We start from the raw sequence: 17,017 nt of genomic DNA on the forward strand, positions 1-17,017 counted from the left end.
TGTGACAAAAGTTGAGGCATGGAAGACCAACAACAGTAGGAAGCTGTTCCTGTCCTTAGATCTGAGAGAAGGGGAGGAAATGGTATTGCTTGAATTCGGCAGAGTTGATATCCTGGAGAAGGGGGCCACCGCAGAAGCTGTGGGTGTGGAGGGATGGATACTGCCATGACAGGGCTTCAAAGCAGGAAGGGTCACGAAAGAAACACCCAAGCCTCTTTCCCCTCTGACCCACTGGCCTCCTTCTGGTGCCTTGCTTTTGCTGAATCCAGCTGGCAGCTAGTTGGCGAAAGAGCTTAGTCCCTAGGGGGTCAACATTTCAAGGCACAGAGCAAAGCAAAAGCAAGTGAGTCTGAATCTTAGCAATCAGACCATAATCTCACATTCTTTATCCTGAGGCCATAAACATATTCTCCTATATTCTCTCCTTAAAAGTTTTATTTATTGGGGTGCCTGGGTAGCTCAGTCAGTTAAGTGTCTGACTCCTGATTTCAGCTCAGGTCATGGTCATGAGTTCGAGCCCCACGTGGGGCTCAGCACTGGCAATGCAGAGCCTGCTTGGGATTCTCTCTCTGCCCCTCCCCACTCGTGTTGTCTCTGTCTCTCTCAAAATAAATAAAGACTTTAAAAAAGTTTATTAAAAAAAGTTTTATTGGGGCGCCTGGGTGGCGCAGTCGGTTAAGCGTCCGACTTCAGCCAGGTCACGATCTCGCAGTCCGTGAGTTCGAGCCCCGCGTCAGGCTCTGGGCTGATGGCTCAGAGCCTGGAGCCTGTTTCCGATTCTGTGTCTCCCTCTCTCTCTGCCCCTCCCCCGTTCATGCTATGTCTCTCTCTGTCCCAAAAATAAATAAAAAACGTTGAAAAAAAAATTAAAAAAAAAAAAAGTTTTATTTATTTAAAAAAAATGTTTATTTTGAGAGAGAGAGAGAGAGAGAGAGAGAGCGAGCGCACAAATGGGGTAGGGGCAGAGAGAGAAGGAGAGAGAAAAATCCCAAGCAGGCTCGCATGCTGTCACCGTGAAGCCCGATGTGGGGCTTGATCTCACGAACCATGAGATTGTGACCTGAGCCAAAATCAAGAGTCAGATGCTTAACCGACTGAGCCACCCAGACGCCCCTCTCCTTAAAAGTTTTAAAGTTTTGTTTTACGTATTTAGATTTAGTCCACCAGAATATATGTTTTGGAAAGATATTAGGTACTTAATTTTATTTTCCATGCAGTTAATCAAGTGGCCCTTAGCCATTTATTGAATAATCTGCTCTTTCCCCCTGATCTGTAATATCAGACCTGTCATATTATACACTTTCTTATATGCGTGGGTCTATTTCTGCACTTGTCAATTCTGTTCTGTTGATCTATTTATCTATCCCTATGACACAGCACTCTCTTAATTACTAGTAATTTATAATAAGCCTCGGTATCTGACAGGATGCATCCCCCATTTTGTTCTTTAAACTTACTACAGCTATCTTTTGCTCTTTGCTATTCCAGATGATTTCTGGATTTGCTTACCAAGTTCCATGAAAAGAAAAGGGGTATTTAAATTAGAATTGCATATAATTTATTGATGAGTTGAGGGGAGAGAGAAGTGATATTTATAAAGTATTAAGTATTCTTGTTCATAAGTGGTATAGTTCCCCATTAATTCTGTTCTTTTCATCTGATGAACTTTTGGAAAGATTTCTGTTTTCTCACTTTTCATTTTTGGCCGGATGTGAAAATAGTAAATCCGAAGTCTTTATAGCTGTTATTTTTTTTATCACAAAAACTAGAAGTATGATGTTTAACAGTTCTAAAGTGGTAACAAATGAGAATGGATTGAAAATGAACATCTGATGCATTACAATTTTTGTCAACCTTTTTGTAATTTGGGTCTTAATTCCTAAAATGAAGTTAAAAGGAAATATAAATGGTGCTGAAATTACCAGTATTATTCCCACAAAAGCTAGTGCTAGGATGGACTGTGCTGCCGTGTGTAATGAGGCCAAATGAATAATTAGTGAAAGTCAGGGAATCTGGCACTTTTTAAGTGAGTTTTTTTATTTGATGTAATCCTTTCACATTTATGTTTTTCTCTTAAGAGAATCATTTTTAGGAATGATTAGATGTATGTATTGTTTGAGGAAACTCAAGTTCGTAGCGTGTAATTTGTAACAGAACAGAACAGCAATGGGCGTCTATACTATAGATGATATTCTCTCATTCTCCTTTCTAAATTTGGTGTCACACAGATTCAACTTCTGTTTTTAAAAAGGGAAGTTACATATAGCTCATTCACACTATTATTTTCCCCTTAATTATCAGTTTCTCTGATAATTGTCCATTTAAGGAGTTTCATATAACTCAAACAAGACTTCTCTGAGAAAACAGTTTTGAAACAAATGTTAGTTAGCAAGATTAAATTTTTGGTTCAATATTTAAAGCATGTTTAGCAAAACAATTGACTGGTGACACCAGGGTATCTAATGTGTTAGTGTTTAGCTGGGATGCTTGCTTTACGTCTTCCTACTTCGACTTCACTCTGTGTGTTTCTGAAATTTTAAATTAAAAAACCTTGTAACTTAAAAATACAACCTTTTTTCAATTTAAAGCAAGGGACCGGTATGATTGGACAGTTTGATAATTTTGAAAAAGTCTTACTGTTTATTCTGGCAACAGAATAAACTTAAAAAAAAAAACTTTAATAAACTTAATAAAAACTTCTACATTGGTGACTAAAAGAAAAGATAAGGTCTACACCATTTTACCTAGGTGTTGCCTCTTCCAGAAAATCCAATAAAAAAAAATGCAAAGGTCAAACAAGTGGATTCATTTTTAGTTGTATACTATGTTTCCATTGAAGCTGGGTTGTCTGTCAACATGTTTCTTTTCTTTTTTTTTTTTTTTTTTTTTTTAAATTTTTTTTTTTAATTTTTTTTTCAACGTTTATTTATTTATTTCTGGGACAGAGAGAGACAGAGCATGAATGGGGGAGGGGCAGAGAGAGAGGGAGACACAGAATCGGAAACAGGCTCCAGGCTCTGAGCCATCAGCCCAGAGCCTGACGCGGGGCTCGAACCCACAGACGGCGAGATCGTGACCTGGCTGAAGTCGGACGCTTAACCGACTGCGCCACCCAGGCGCCCCAACATGTTTCTTTTCTAATGATGCCTCATAGCCTGAACTTGGAGGCATTTCCTGGGCATCTCTACACATTAAAGCTTGGAAATTTTTTAACTTCTCAGGGTAGAATTTTCATAGCTGGGACTTCAAAAATGGATTATATTATTTACATTCCCCAAATTACCATCATTTTCCTAAGTGACTTCTTTATTCATAGGTGATTTAAAGGTACACAATCCTAGATAGTTTCTACAATAGATATGAGACCATGTATATAGCAGAAAAGAGAATTTAGTCTAGCCAGTCATATAAATGCTTGGTTTTGAAACATAAAAGATGGCCAGCATTAGAGTAATACTGTTAAAACCAATTACTTTTGCTGTCATCGTCTTACCAAGTTTTCCTGGAAGTTAATATTGGTTGATGATGTTCAAAACATATTTGGTTATTGGCATATTTTTTTAATATTCCATGACCAAGAGGGCAGGAAGGTGCCAGTGAGAAGTGGTCATTTGAACCATCCAGGTAATCACTGGAAAATTTGCATAGGCAAGTCTTTTCCCCCCCATAATTATCAAATGCTGCTGTGGTTTTAAATACCATTTGACCAAGACTTTTATTTCTTAAAGTAAGTAGGAAGAGAAAACCTTTGTAAAGAATACAGAATGGTGGAATTTCAGCAGTAATTTATCTGCGAGGTTACTTCCCCAGTCGTGAGACTGTATAGATTAATAGTACTTTGTGAGTGCCCATTAGTCCTTTTAGCTATGTTAAACCCAAATGCATATTTTAGAATTGCTGAAAAGCAGTTACAAGGACAATATTATATTGCTCACAGCAGGAAAGATTAACCCCTTGACTTTATGAAACTGGGTATAAACACTTCAGCATTCCTTAAATTATTCATTCAGTGAAAACTTAACAAATATCTGCCGTGTCAGGTTCTAGACAAAGCCGTAAACATGAGTGAGGGGACTGAATGGTGTGATGAGTTTTCTTTCTTTTCTGTTGTGTTGTTTATGGGGTATTAATTTTGTGGGCTAAAAGGGGATGCTAACAAAGCTGACAAGCAGGGTTGGGGTTCTTTGGGTAAGAAGTAGAATTGTTGTTATTTTATGACTCTAGTATAGGGTCAAAGCAAAGTGGTGTCCAGCTCCTGGCACAGCACTACCCTCCTGGTGATCTCTGCACGTCGACTCTGTACTTCCTGCCTATAACCCAGTCTCCCTCCTTGAGCACTTCATACTCTTCTCAAGACACTCAGCTTGCGTCTTTCCTGGCTTCCACAATTTCAGTGAATGTTAGGAATCACAGCCTCCAGACCTTCTTTGTCCCTGGGAGTCAGCTTGATAAAAGAGTTCAATTGGCTGGTTCATCTCCAAGCCTCTGTTTACTCCTCTGTAAGACGTGGGAAGGAGGACCTGTCCTGCCTGTGGCACAGGGAAGGTGTTTTGAAGAGCGGACAAGTAAATCCGTATGAAAATGCCTTATAAACCATCCTGCTTCTATCCAAACGTTGGGGTTGGGGGCGGGGTGACTTGAACCATAACGGGTAACAAATCCAGGAGAATGTGGATAGATTGCTCAAATCTGTCTTCTAGATAGGAAAATGATTCCAAGAACATATTCTGTTGAATGGAGTATATTATCATTATTTGTACTTCTTCTTTCTTTTGGAAATTTGTGAATGTGAAGTTGGTTTTATATTCTTCCAGTTTGAGCAGGTTATCTCATTTGAGTCTAAAACTCCCCTATGGGGGTAGTCTACATTGTAATCACTTTTTTATAGTCTCCTAGCTCTGGGAAGGGGCTACAGAAATCGTTGACCCTGAGCACCTCCTTTTGAAGGGTGTGAAAGCAGGCCCCGTGATGCTAAGCATCTGATTCAGCCTCACGGCTGGCTGTGGCTGAGGAACTAGACCCCAGATCTCCCGACCAACAAACAACCTGTGCTGTTTTCCCTGGAACTGGGGCTGACCCTAAACCTGTGACATGGCAGATTAAGAAACTAAAGAGTCAGTCATAATTAAGTGATTTATTTGTACAAGATCTTCAAACTCCTACTCCGGGACTCATCGTCCCCCTCAGACTGGTTCCCGAGGACAGGGAAGGTCTGGAGGCTGTGCGGTCTCAAACATTCATTGACGCTTTCTGTGGGTGCCGGTGATGCTGAGTGTCTTGAGAAGAGTATGAAGTGCTCAAGAAGGGAGAATGGTTTATAGACAGGAAGTACAGAGTCGACACGGAGAGGCCCTCGAGAGGGTAGTGCTGTGTGGGGAACAGAGGACAATAAGAGATGCTTATGAGAAGCCACCACCAGTCCTAGTGGAGCAGCATCTAGCAGGAAGGAAACATAGAGTTGTTACCAGTAGTTTCCACCTGAGGAGAGGGTGAGAGCTGTAGTCTCTTAAGAAGGGCTGCTCCAAATTGGACCTCGCAGTTTATCAGAAGGTTTTTTTTAAGTTTATTTGTTTATTTTGAGAGAGAGAGAGAGAGAGAGAGAGAGACAGAGAGAGAGAACAGGCAGGGGAGGAGCAGAGAGAGAGGGAGAGAGAGAATCCCAAGCAGGCTTCTCCCTGTCAGCATAGAGCCTGGTGCAGGGCTCGAACCCATGGATTGTGAGATCGTGACCTGAGATGAAGATTGGAATTCTCAGCTCAACCAGCTCATCCACCCAGGCGTCCCTATCTGACGATTTTAGTGGAAAATAGTGGCAAATGAAATAAGAAGGAAAGTAATGCCCAGCAGAAGCCATTTTTTTTCCTAGCAATGGTGAGAAGGGACTAATGAACAATGTTAGGGGAAAAAAAGGTTTTAAAAGCATTTTCTTCAAATATTATCATTAAGATATTTTAAATATTTAAATATTGCCAGATTTTTTAAAAGGGAAGAAGGCATATCTCTAACAGAAGAATAACCTTCTCTCAGAACATAAGGGGCTGTCAATGCAGAGCAGTCCCATAATAATTAAGGAAGCTTTGCAAAAGCAGCCCTTCACTGGAGTTGAAGATCTGCTTGTGCGAATGAACCATGACTTCAGGGAGAAACGGGGAAAAAGACCTGACAAAAGTAGGTGGAGGAAGAGGTGGAGGGGGAGTCTGCAGAAGTGGATGTGTTAACATGTTCCATTGGCACAGTGACCTTTTAAATTGCTAGTGGCTGCAAAGTACTGAACCTGTCTGTGCCACCTTCTCTAGAGCGTTGAGGTTTCCAAATCCTTCTGTCCCGTATGACTCCTTGGTAATCAGTGAGGTGATGTGACTCCCAGAAGTTTATTTTAAAGTTAACAGTTTTCAGGGGTGCCTGGGTGGCTCAGTCGGTTAAGCGTCCGACTTCGGCTCAGGTCATGATCTAACGGTTCGTGAGTTCGAGCCCCGCGTCGGGCTCTGTGCTGACTGCTCAGAGCCTGGAGCCTGCTTCAGATTCTGTGTCTCCCTCTCTCTCTGCCCCTCCCCCGTTCATGCTCTGTCTCTCTCTGTCTCAAAAATAAATAAAACATTAAAAAAAATTTTTTTTAAGTTAACAGTTTTCAGTTGTCAGTGAATGAGAAGTCCAGGTTCAGGAAGGATGTCTATATTTTCCATAAAGAGATTATTTAGCCTAGCTGGCCGCATACAATATGTTTCAATAACTGAAATGTTTATTTTCTTTTTTTTCCCCGAAGACCAATAGTTTCAAGGTGTATACGTGGATGATTATTACTAGTATTTCAAGTGGAACCGGAAAGATAAAATGTAATAAGGGAGAAAGAAAAATTAAAGTGTAAAACTGTTTTAAAGTCTTTGTTTCTCAGTTTATATAACCAGCTTGTCCTGGTGTCATTTCTTGGGTGCATGCTAATTAAGTGCTAAAAGTGGCCTTCAGTCAGTGAAGTCGTCTCGAAGTTTGCACGATGTGAAGGTACAGAAACTTTCAAAGAGAAGCAGTGAAGTGCGAACTAGTAGCCAGAACTACAAAGCCGTGTTGAGAAGTAGCTCTCTGAAACTAAACCAGTGAGTATTTTTATAATTTACTATTACAGTTCTGTACTTACAAAAGCAATGTTTGTTTTCTCCCTAAACAGATACGTTCCTGATAGTTAAATGCGGATGACTGGCCTAATTTCTTAAATGTGAAAGCGAGAAGGAGAAACTCTAAACTCTAAATCCTGAGGGTAGGATTATTTTAAATGGGCTTGTTAATGTCCCAAAGAGTGGGAGTGAAAACCACACTTACATGTTCACTAAACATTTCTTGTTCATGTGCTGGGAATAAGCAATGATTTTTTAAAAAGCGTGCCGTTGCATACTGAAGGGAGTTGACTTCAAAAGCTCAGGGAGAGCCTTTCCTTATCTTGGTGGAATTGGGTTCCTAGGGCCAGGCAGGGATTGCTGTGCTGGCTTGCGGGGGCTCGGGCTGGGGGAGGGGTGGTTAACCACCTTGTGTCTGACCACATCGGCAGCTGTTGAAGCTGCCACTTCACGATTTGACAAAAGATACCAGACTCTAAAAGTGGGGGAAGTGGAACTCCTACTATATAACGTGCACACTGTTAAGATGTTACTACCTTCCAAGGTGTGGAAAGGCGAAAACCTTTTCACTTGAAAACTCAAGTTGCTCTCCTAAGAATGCAAACCTTTCCTGAATTACATGCCTTAGAAGAATCACGGGCCCACTCTGTGTCTGGAGACACAAAGATTGTCACTTAGATCTTAGTTCTTTTTACAGGAACACTGCATTTGGTAATCCGTTTGCTAGAAAATATTCAAGTGTCACAAAAATTCTGCAGGTCTAACTTGCTGCTAACTTCAGTTCATGGATAAACGGTTTAAATTCATTTTAAATTCAACAGAGCCTTTGGCCTCTGTCACAAAGATATCACAGGAAGAGATTATTGCAGCTTCTGTTTCAATGGCTTTTCCTTAAAAGTGAGCGCTGAAAGTATAAGGGAGTGGGTGGTTGGGAAACTGTTAGAAGTTAGTGTTGTCTCTAAAAGGCAGAACTCTGGAAATGAAAAATATCTTGGCTTCGCAGCAAAATGTTTGAATGCTGTGCCGCCGAGGCACAGACTGAGCAGGACCTACAGAGGGCCCCGCACAGTACTTCCATGATGTGTCATTTGGAGCGCCATTATAATGAGACTTTCTAAAGACATCCACAAATAATTAGCTTTTGGCATTGGTTATACTTAAAGAAAAATCTGTAAGATTTTAACTATACTGAGGGTCAAGTAAAATCCTTTTTTATTCTCCTTAAAGATAACACAAGAAACACTGCCTCCTCTACCAACAGTTTAAACCAAGTTTGATTTCAGTAAGCTCATCAATTTGATTGATAACAAATCATTGCAGAACAGTTCGAATAGGTCTAAACTTGTCTCGATGTTAACGACTTATAATCACCTTTATGTTAGGTCTTAAAGCTTTATTATTCTTAAATATAACTAGTAGAGCGGACCGTTAAACGCCAGCTATCTGAGATGATACTGATTGGGGTGGCAGCCAGAATTTTAAGATGCTTCAATTACTTTTTGTAACATCTTTACACTGAACGCGCATTTAACTTTTAAAATAATCATTAATTTTCCGGGGGAGCTCTTTTCCTGGTGTTTTAAATTCGCACCACTTAGGCACACACACAGCTCTCCCAGTTAGTATAAATTTCTCTGCTAAATGAAAGTAGTTCAAAGCAGAAGCTTTCCTAAGGAGAGGGAAAAGGTTATCCACATGAAACTTCTGGGCGGAGGACCGGGGGCCTCTGACCCCGCTGCGTCTCCAAGCCTGGCTTCCCTACCTGCGTGGGCTCTGCCAGCGCGGGCGGCCGGCTGCCGGCTCTGCACCGCTGCGCAGCCGGCCACGAAGGATGCAACTCGGTTCCGTCCTACTCCGAAAGTACTGTTGACTTGGTGACCCATTTCGAGGTGTTGGGCCGAGACTGTCGCACGCAAGGGGCATTTTCTGCCCCCGGCTCCAGCTGGAGCCTCCGTCCTGCCATTCGGACATCTCTGCAGGCCACTCGTGCGTCCGGAGACCTGGCCGTCTGGGAGTGTCCCAGCTGCAGACGCTGCCGCCCCCCGCCCTCCAGGGACGCCTATCTCGAAAGCCGCGCAGGCAGCGTGGACGCCGTGCCTCGGGGTCGAATTTTTGCCCCTCACCTCCTATCCCCCCCTCCCCCGCGGGACCCTGCCCGCCCTGCTGACCGGCCCCAAGTTGCCGAATAGCTCAGATGCTTGTCATATTTGCGGTCGCGCGACTCAGCGGGCTGTGCGCGCGCTGCACTCGCCGCCGCCTTTGTCACTAGCCGCTCGGTCATTTGCATGAGTATTTTCTGGAGTGTGAGGGGATTATTGGTGGTTAGTTGTGGTCCCTTGGCCGGAGTGTCTCTTTTCGTCTCGCCTTCTCTTTAAGCCTTTCCTTGAGAGAAAATAAAGGGCGCGCCGGCCGGGGAGGGAGCCGTGGGCGGCGCTGCCACCCGACGTCTCCCGTGCTCTGCCTGCCCCTTCCTGCTCCTGCAGCGGCCGGGGCCCGGCTCGGCATTTATCTCGCCTCCCGGGACCGCCGGGGGAGGGGGGCGGGGCCGGGAGAGGGGCGGGGCCGGGAGAGGGGCGGGGCCTGTGGAGCCAGGGGCCCGGAGCTCGCGGGAGGCTCGCTGGCCGCACGTCACTCCTGCACGGCGAGTGCTGGAGCACGAGCTGCCGCTCCCTCGGTCAGGGCGCCCCCTCCGCCCGCCTCCCGCTTCCTCCTCCGCTGCCTGCCTGCCGCCGCCGCCGCCGCCGCCGCCGCCGCCTCCTCCACCATTGTATAATGCTCCGAGCGCGCCGGCAGAGGACTGCGGAGTCTTAGCTTCGGTCTCGTCTCCTGCCCGCTCCCCGGCGCCACCCTCGGGCCCCCGGAGCGGGGACTCCGCATGGAGAGAGAGTAGCTTGAGGAGTGGGCAGAAACCCCTCCTGATGCGTTAGTTCCCAGGTGGAGCTGCATGTGGTAAGTTCTCCCGGCGCCAGGCTGGAGGGGATCCTCGGATGCGCCGGGCTCCTGGCGATGGGTGGGGGGCAGCGTTTGGACCGGCCAGGGCCGGGAGAGCCCGGAGGGCGGAGGAGGGGCCCGACCGGCCGCGGGGGTCGCGGGCGCCTCGGTGAGAGGGACCTGGCCTGGAGCAGGTACCCGGACAAGCATTCCCTCCCACTGCTTCCCGGCCCCGCGCCCTTAGACCCTCGGGCCGAGGGCCGGGGACCCCCCGGCGTACCCGGGCAGATCTGCTGGGGGAAGGGCAGGGGACGGGCAGTCACGGACCCAGGTCAGGAGGTGGTCGGGAGCTAACCGGAGCCCAGCAGTGGGGCGAAGGGAGCTTGGAGCTGTCGCTTCTACAGCTGGGATGTGTGTGCGTGTTGTGGCCGTTGTGTTGTTGTGAACGTACGAGACTTTTTTTTTTTTTAAGGTTCGGATTGCTGGAGCGAAGGCTGCTTCACTTTTGGGTTCCGTGACCGGGTCTGCATCCAACTTGCTATAGTGTGTTTCTGTGAGTTTCTCTTGCGTTTTTAGCTTGAAATCCTCCCTCTCTTCTCTGCTTTCGCCCGTGACAAGTGAGCTGATTTTGAATATGTGTGTGTATTCAACTTAACGTCTCACTGGCTTTTAAGTTAGAAATCTACAAGTCATCTTGGTGGTAACCGCCTCTGACTGAAAGGGAGGGGGCTGCGGGGAGCCAGCTGGCCCTGGCCCTGGACTTTGTACCATTAAGACAGAGGGTGCCATCCGAGGGCCACTGCATCTAAAGAAAATCATAAATTGTTCTTATTTTTATTCTTGGCGGTCAATCATCCTGCCTTTAGCAGAAGTAGGAGTAATAGATTGAGAAGGGAGTAGGGTTTGGGGTTTAGTCTAAATTTCACAAAAAGATTAGGTATAGTTTGTCTTAGAGTAACTTTTTGCTTTCAAACCGGGTAGTTTCAGGATGTTTGGGGTGGCAGAAAGTAAGTTTTTACAGGCACTGAATAGGGAAGGGCAAATCAGCAGGGTGAGACATACAGCCTCAGACTGTAGCAGTTTTTATTTGAATCGAATTGGGCAGCCTCAGTCTTAAGGAAGATAGTAGATGTTTTCAAGCTTTGTTCATGAAATATGCTTTTTGATTTCCCAATATCTGTTAAGAAATGGCCATAATGTGTGTAAAGAACCTAGAAGTTGTAGTAGCCAATAGGATCCTCGAGGCCTTAAGTGTTCAAAGTAGCGTTCTGTAATTAGGGACTGGCCTCTGACAAGATTGAAGTGGGCTCTTGGCTCCACTCAACCCCTGGAGGGCAGTCCACCTGAGAGTCTCTTCTTTGTTGTGCTGAGGGGGGTGAAGGGGATAGTTGCTCAGCTAACCAGAAGGCACGGCTCACTCCAAGAGCTCCTCCCATTGCTCCCACTTTTTATAGCAGTCTATTCTGATTTGAGTGAGCTAGAGTGTGCTGCGAGGATGAAAATACCCATCCGAAGACCCAGCTTCTGGCATGAGCAGGAATAGCTTGTTCACGGATCTCTGCTTTCCTATAAATTTCATCCGTTTCTTTGTGGAAAGAAAAAAAAAAGATGAATGTTAGAAAGTTTTCTTTTAGCTTCATTGATTTACTTAGAGGGGATTATATGCTAATGTAAAGTTATTTATGTTGTTCCTCAAGTTTGGAATCCTTGAAAATAATTTTTACTTTTTTCCTCTCCTCCTAATTGAAACATACATAACCGTGTTGCTGTCAGATGAGAAATCTTAGGAAATGGATTTGAGAGCCTTTTTTTTTTCTTTTCTTTTTTGACACTCAGTGTGTTCCTTGCTTTATCACAATGGGTAGGTGAGAGGACTCACATTTTATAATACCAGCCAAGTATACAACAAGATGTCCTAAGGAACAGTTTTATTGTCAGGCAAGTGTCACAGCTTCTTAGGTAACAGCTGCTCAGGTTTGTTTCCCTTTAAGAACTAAGAGAAGGATATTAATTGAGATTTTGAAATCCTTTAGACTCCTGTTTGCTGAATTGTCCCCCTTGAAAGCTTTTTCAGTGAGAGGGTGAAATATGAATTTTACCCAGTTGTCATGCACTGAATTATCAATAATGAGCATAGAAAATAATAAAAATCTTGATATTTTAAAACTCACTCAAATTTGTATAGCAACTGATAGCTTTTGGCATCCACTATTTTACATAACACTCTAATGGCAGAATAAAAGTACAACACTACTTGAGAAAGACACATACACAAAACATTAAAAAAAAGGTGTGGAGGAGGTCAAAAATACAGACAAATGCATACAGTGGTCTTTTTTTTTTTTTTGTCGAAGTAGCATACTACAGATTATCAGTATGAAGTTTTACTACAAGGCTACCCTCCGTCAAAATATTTTACACTTTATTTATTTATTTTTTTTTTAATTTTTTTTTTTTCAACATTTTTTATTTATTTTTGGGACAGAGAGAGACAGAGCATGAACGGGGGAGGGCAGAGAGAGAGGGAGACACAGAATCAGAAACAGGCTCCAGGCTCTGAGCTGTCAGCACAGAGCCTGATGCGGGGCTCGAACTCACGGACCGCGAGATGGTGACCTGGCTGAAGTCGGACGCTTAACCGACTGCGCCACCCAGGCGCCCCTTTTAAATTTTTTTTTAACGTTTATTTATTTTTGAGACAGAGAGAGACAGAGCATGAATGGGGGAGGGGCAGAGAGAGAGGGAGACAGAATCTGAAGCAGGTTTCAGGCTCTGAGCTGTCAGCACCAAGCCCCATGTGGGGCTTGAACCCATGAACCGTGAGATCATGACCCGAGCCAAAGTCGGACGCTTAACCCACTGAGCTACCCAGGTGCCTCGATATTTTACTTTAATTAACCAAGAAAGGTAAAAGCTACAACAGAAACTTTCTGAGTTTGTTTTTTGCTGTGGTTCCTCATTAACACCTATAGTAAAAGCATGGTGTTTTATTTTACATTTAATTTCTGTCAGAAAAATGAAGACCACTTTGTCAATATTCGATGTGGATTAAATACATGCAGAGGTAAATATGGCATTGAGGAGTGTGAACCTCAGTTCACTTTTAGAATTTTTTAAAAACTTTGTTGCTACAGAAATTTCATACTTACTGTTAAGATCTATCCTATAGGAGATGGTTCTGGTTGCAGTAGTTTCTTGGCAAAGGACAGAAAGAGAAAGAGAGAGGTATCTCTGATTACCGAGTCCAAAGATCACACGTATGCCAAAGGCACCACAGAGGGCAGGCTTCCAGTTTTAAGTGAAAAATGGCTTCGCAGTAAAGGTAACACCTACCTTCATAGGTCTTTCCATGAATTAATACTGGCCAGCAGAACATGAAAATCTAAGATTTGGCCACTGCATATGTATAAATCATAATTTTCTACCTGCTGCTACTATGTATTACTTCAACAAATGATAGAAACCCGTAAGCTGGGACTCCTGCTTAAAAAGTATGTGGGTTTTCAACTTAGTTTTAATATTCTTGAAGGAAACAGCTACTAACCAAAGCTGGCGTGTCTTTTAAAACAATTATTGTCTCCAATGGCCAGTGCAATTGGTATGAAAAGCAAACTTCTGCCCTCTGTGCAGATGCTGGGAAACCCTGTGAACAGAACTGTCCCCTGGAGCGCCCATCACTCATTGTGTGGAGCAGTGTCTTTCTCCATGAGCACTGTGTGGCAGTTCATTCTTTGTATGAATCTGTGAATGGCATATGTCAGGCCAATAAGACGACATTCCTATTCTGGGTAATAAATAGATGCCTTGTGGGTTTTTTTTTTTTTTCTTTTTTCTCAAAGATCATGAGACAAAACATGCTTGGCTGTCTAAAAATTTTCATTGAAATACAAATAAAAATTTCAAAATAAAAACCTCACAGTATCTTTGAAAACGTATGACTTTTAATAGAACAAAACAAATACTTATCATTTAAACTAAGCACTTCATATAGACAATGCAAACTCCCTTTTGGAAATTCTGCTCCCTTTGTGGTCTGATGGCTCCAAAAGCTGGAAAGCCTCATTTGTCTCCTCTCAAGGTCTTCTGTCCCTCATCTGAACTTAATTAGAAATACCTGCCAGGATTCACTGACACAAACAACCACAATTTGATTTATCTATTTTAGAAACCCGGGACCACGTAAGCTGTATTCCATCCCCAGGGCTGCTCTCAGCTCAGACCGGAGTCAGCTCCTGCTGGCCTGTGTGGCCCCTCCTTACACTTGCACACTGTGTGTGGAGCGCTGGCCCTGGCCATGAGCAGGGACGGCAGGACGAGGGGTGAGTGTGCCCGGCCCGGCACCGCCCCGGAGTGGAGTGAGCTATGCGGATGCGTGGGGTGGGGGCTGGAGGGAGGAGAGTGGAGGGCAGGTCTGGAGCCACTGTGCAACTGCTACAGCAGGTCTGACTAGTTTTAGGTGCCCAAAGGCAGCTTTGTTTCTCTAGTGACTCCAGGTAGCAGCAAACCTATGTTCTTAAAACGAATTCGTGTCTGAATTACTATCTTTTTGTCTGTCTGCAAAAACCCTGTAACTTTGCAGAGTTATTAAGTCGTTCCAAGGTTTCTGCTTTAACAATCTTCATAGGCGGTTAACTGAGGAAACGATGCTGAACCAAGCGTTTTTGTGCTTCTAGGGGGTTTCACGTAGAATAGTGAAGGGGAAGGGATTCTGGCTCTTAAGGGCATTTTATGTATACACACACACACACACACACACACACACACACACACACACACTCATGTTTACAGTGGGCTGTGTGAATCTGCTGAACAGAAAGTGAAAAGAACCGCTTGGATATGCCGTGGTTAGACGATTACATTCAAATTACGTTCGGATGGATACGCCACTTGCTGCACATCAACCTTTAGCTCCTTGCTCTCCTCTCCTGGCCAGCTGCTTATCACTCCCTGCCACGCCGGGGCTCCTGGGGCTTCGAGCAGGGCTGCTGGAGTACCCCACCCTGGTGTTTAGAAGTGCTGCCTGAGTTCAGCTCAGGGAATCTGAAAGTCCCAAGGTCATCTCTACACCAGCACAGGTTTGCATAAAATTCTAGCTACGCTAAGGAGATAATGAGGCGGCACCTGTTTTAAACCGAGCCTCCCTGAGTGGTTATCCCATTTTTATAATACCTGATACAGACTTGCTTTTCAGATTTCTCTCCTCCTTTGAGGAGGGAATCTCCATGTGCGTGTGTACTTCCGTGTCTTCCCCGCAGTTGGAGAAGCCATCCAGCAGAGGAATTTGAGTTTTGTGGTCTGCAGCTGAACAAGAAATTTTTGTGCTGCCTTTCTGCTTGTCTTGAACCTGGTGGTGGTCCTTTCTGAATAGTTTTTAAAACAGGCTGCTTTCTTCAAAGCATTTTTTACTGAATCCAGGAACGTAAAATAAAGTAGATTTGACCTGATGATGATTGTTAGCTGCCTGATGGTAGCTGGTTTCTAAATTCAAAATGTGGAGTCCTCAAGTGGCACCTGCCTTCTCGCTTCTGAAACCCCTGAAGATAGGCAGGAGGACTGGAATGTCAGGGATCACAAGTGTGGTAGACGGGAGGCCCGCTCTCCTTAGGGATCATTGGAGACCATTGAAGTGTTAAGAGGTCAGTTCCTTAGAAAATAAATATTTATCATATTCAGTGTGGTACTTTGATTATTTTTATTGTCTTTGACTAAGTGACTTTGTGTTCCATGGGTCATTAATTATCAATAGGTAGAAGTCTTCAGAAAGAAACACATTTCATCTCAAAGTGGCCCCAAAGTATTATTTGTAAAAATGAATGGCTGACATATTTATAAAGTATCATTCACAGCTCTTGAGTCTAGTTTGTGTCCTCATTTTCTTTCTCTACTTTGTGAATTTCTCAAGTATATTATATAAAGTTTAAATTGTCTTTGTAAGACCTTATCACTAGCCTGCCCAATTCTTAGGAGTAACTAAAACATTCTGAGTATGGATGTGGCTTATATGGGACTGTGATTTACACAGCAAAATAGTTCCCTCCCTTTTACATGTCTCTTAAGTCTATTTCTGTTATCCTATACCTTCAGTTTTTATCTTCTTATGTCATGTTGTAGAGATTTTTTTGAAGGAATCCAGATTTGGACCATACAGTACAATGTTTAGTTTGACTCAGTAAGTAAATTAAAAAAAAAAAAATTAACTAGACTGCATGTGGAAGTTAAAAGATGAAATATGTTCGATATTTGTGAATAATATTTTATAATCTGTCTTCTTTAAAGTGATCTTTCACAGTAATACAGAATACAGTATAGTATACAGTAAAGTATTCTGAATTTGAAAGCAAAGAAGATTAAAAACACCCCATAATGTTTAAGAAACACTTCCTGATGTAGCATACTTAGTTTTTATTCATTTCATCCAGTGGTAACTAGTTGGCTAACAAAACGTGGAAGGCAACCTTTTGTTTTAACTAAAGATGCAATTTTATTTTGCACAGATTTATTTGAACAAAGTACATTTGCCTGTTTCAGTGTGACTGTTTTATATATCTGATGGCCCTCTTTAAAAAAACAAAACAAAACAAAACAAAAACAGGACAAAAAAACAAAAAGCAAACCTGTCACTTACTTTTGGCAAGGCATTGGTTTCTATCCAAAGCCTTTTATTCCCCCTGACATTGTTTATTAAAGGTCTCTAGTGTGAGGGGGAAAAACAAGGTATCTTTGGGGAAAAGGTGCTATAGGAGGGTTGAAACCAGAATCCCATCCAAGCAATTATAAATACAGGAGAAAAAAATATTTTCATTATGTACGGGAATGGGGGTGGGGCAAGGCTGGCTAGACTTTACAGGCACATTATCTTAAGAGAAGGAAAGAAATTCAAATCTAACAATTTTTTTTCCTTAATTGATTATGAATCTTTAGATTCAGCATGCTAAAGATGATCCTGACACCAAATAAGCATGAATTACTACCATCAG

General features: G+C 43.4%; 1 protein-coding gene across 8 annotated transcripts in view; it reads left to right on the forward strand.

The window, feature by feature from the left end:
- Positions 1–17,017, forward strand: part of SERTAD2 (SERTA domain containing 2) — a 117,033-nt gene that overhangs the window by 84,372 nt on the left and 15,644 nt on the right. For 2 of the 8 annotated variants that reach the window (XM_058683912.1, XM_058683917.1), the window contains one exon: positions 7,163–7,252. The exons of 2 other annotated variants lie outside the window; for them this stretch is intronic. The gene's annotated coding sequence lies outside the window, so the exon portion shown is untranslated. Of the gene's footprint in view, positions 1–6,697; positions 7,092–7,162; positions 7,253–9,725; positions 10,059–10,512; positions 10,594–14,208; positions 14,360–17,017 lie in introns of those variants that run through there. 4 more of the 8 variants (XM_058683913.1, XM_058683914.1, XM_058683910.1 and 1 more) reach the window with 4 other exon arrangements.

This window comes from Neofelis nebulosa, chromosome 9, assembly GCF_028018385.1.
Source record: "Neofelis nebulosa isolate mNeoNeb1 chromosome 9, mNeoNeb1.pri, whole genome shotgun sequence".
NCBI classification, from domain to species: domain Eukaryota; kingdom Metazoa; phylum Chordata; class Mammalia; order Carnivora; family Felidae; genus Neofelis; species Neofelis nebulosa.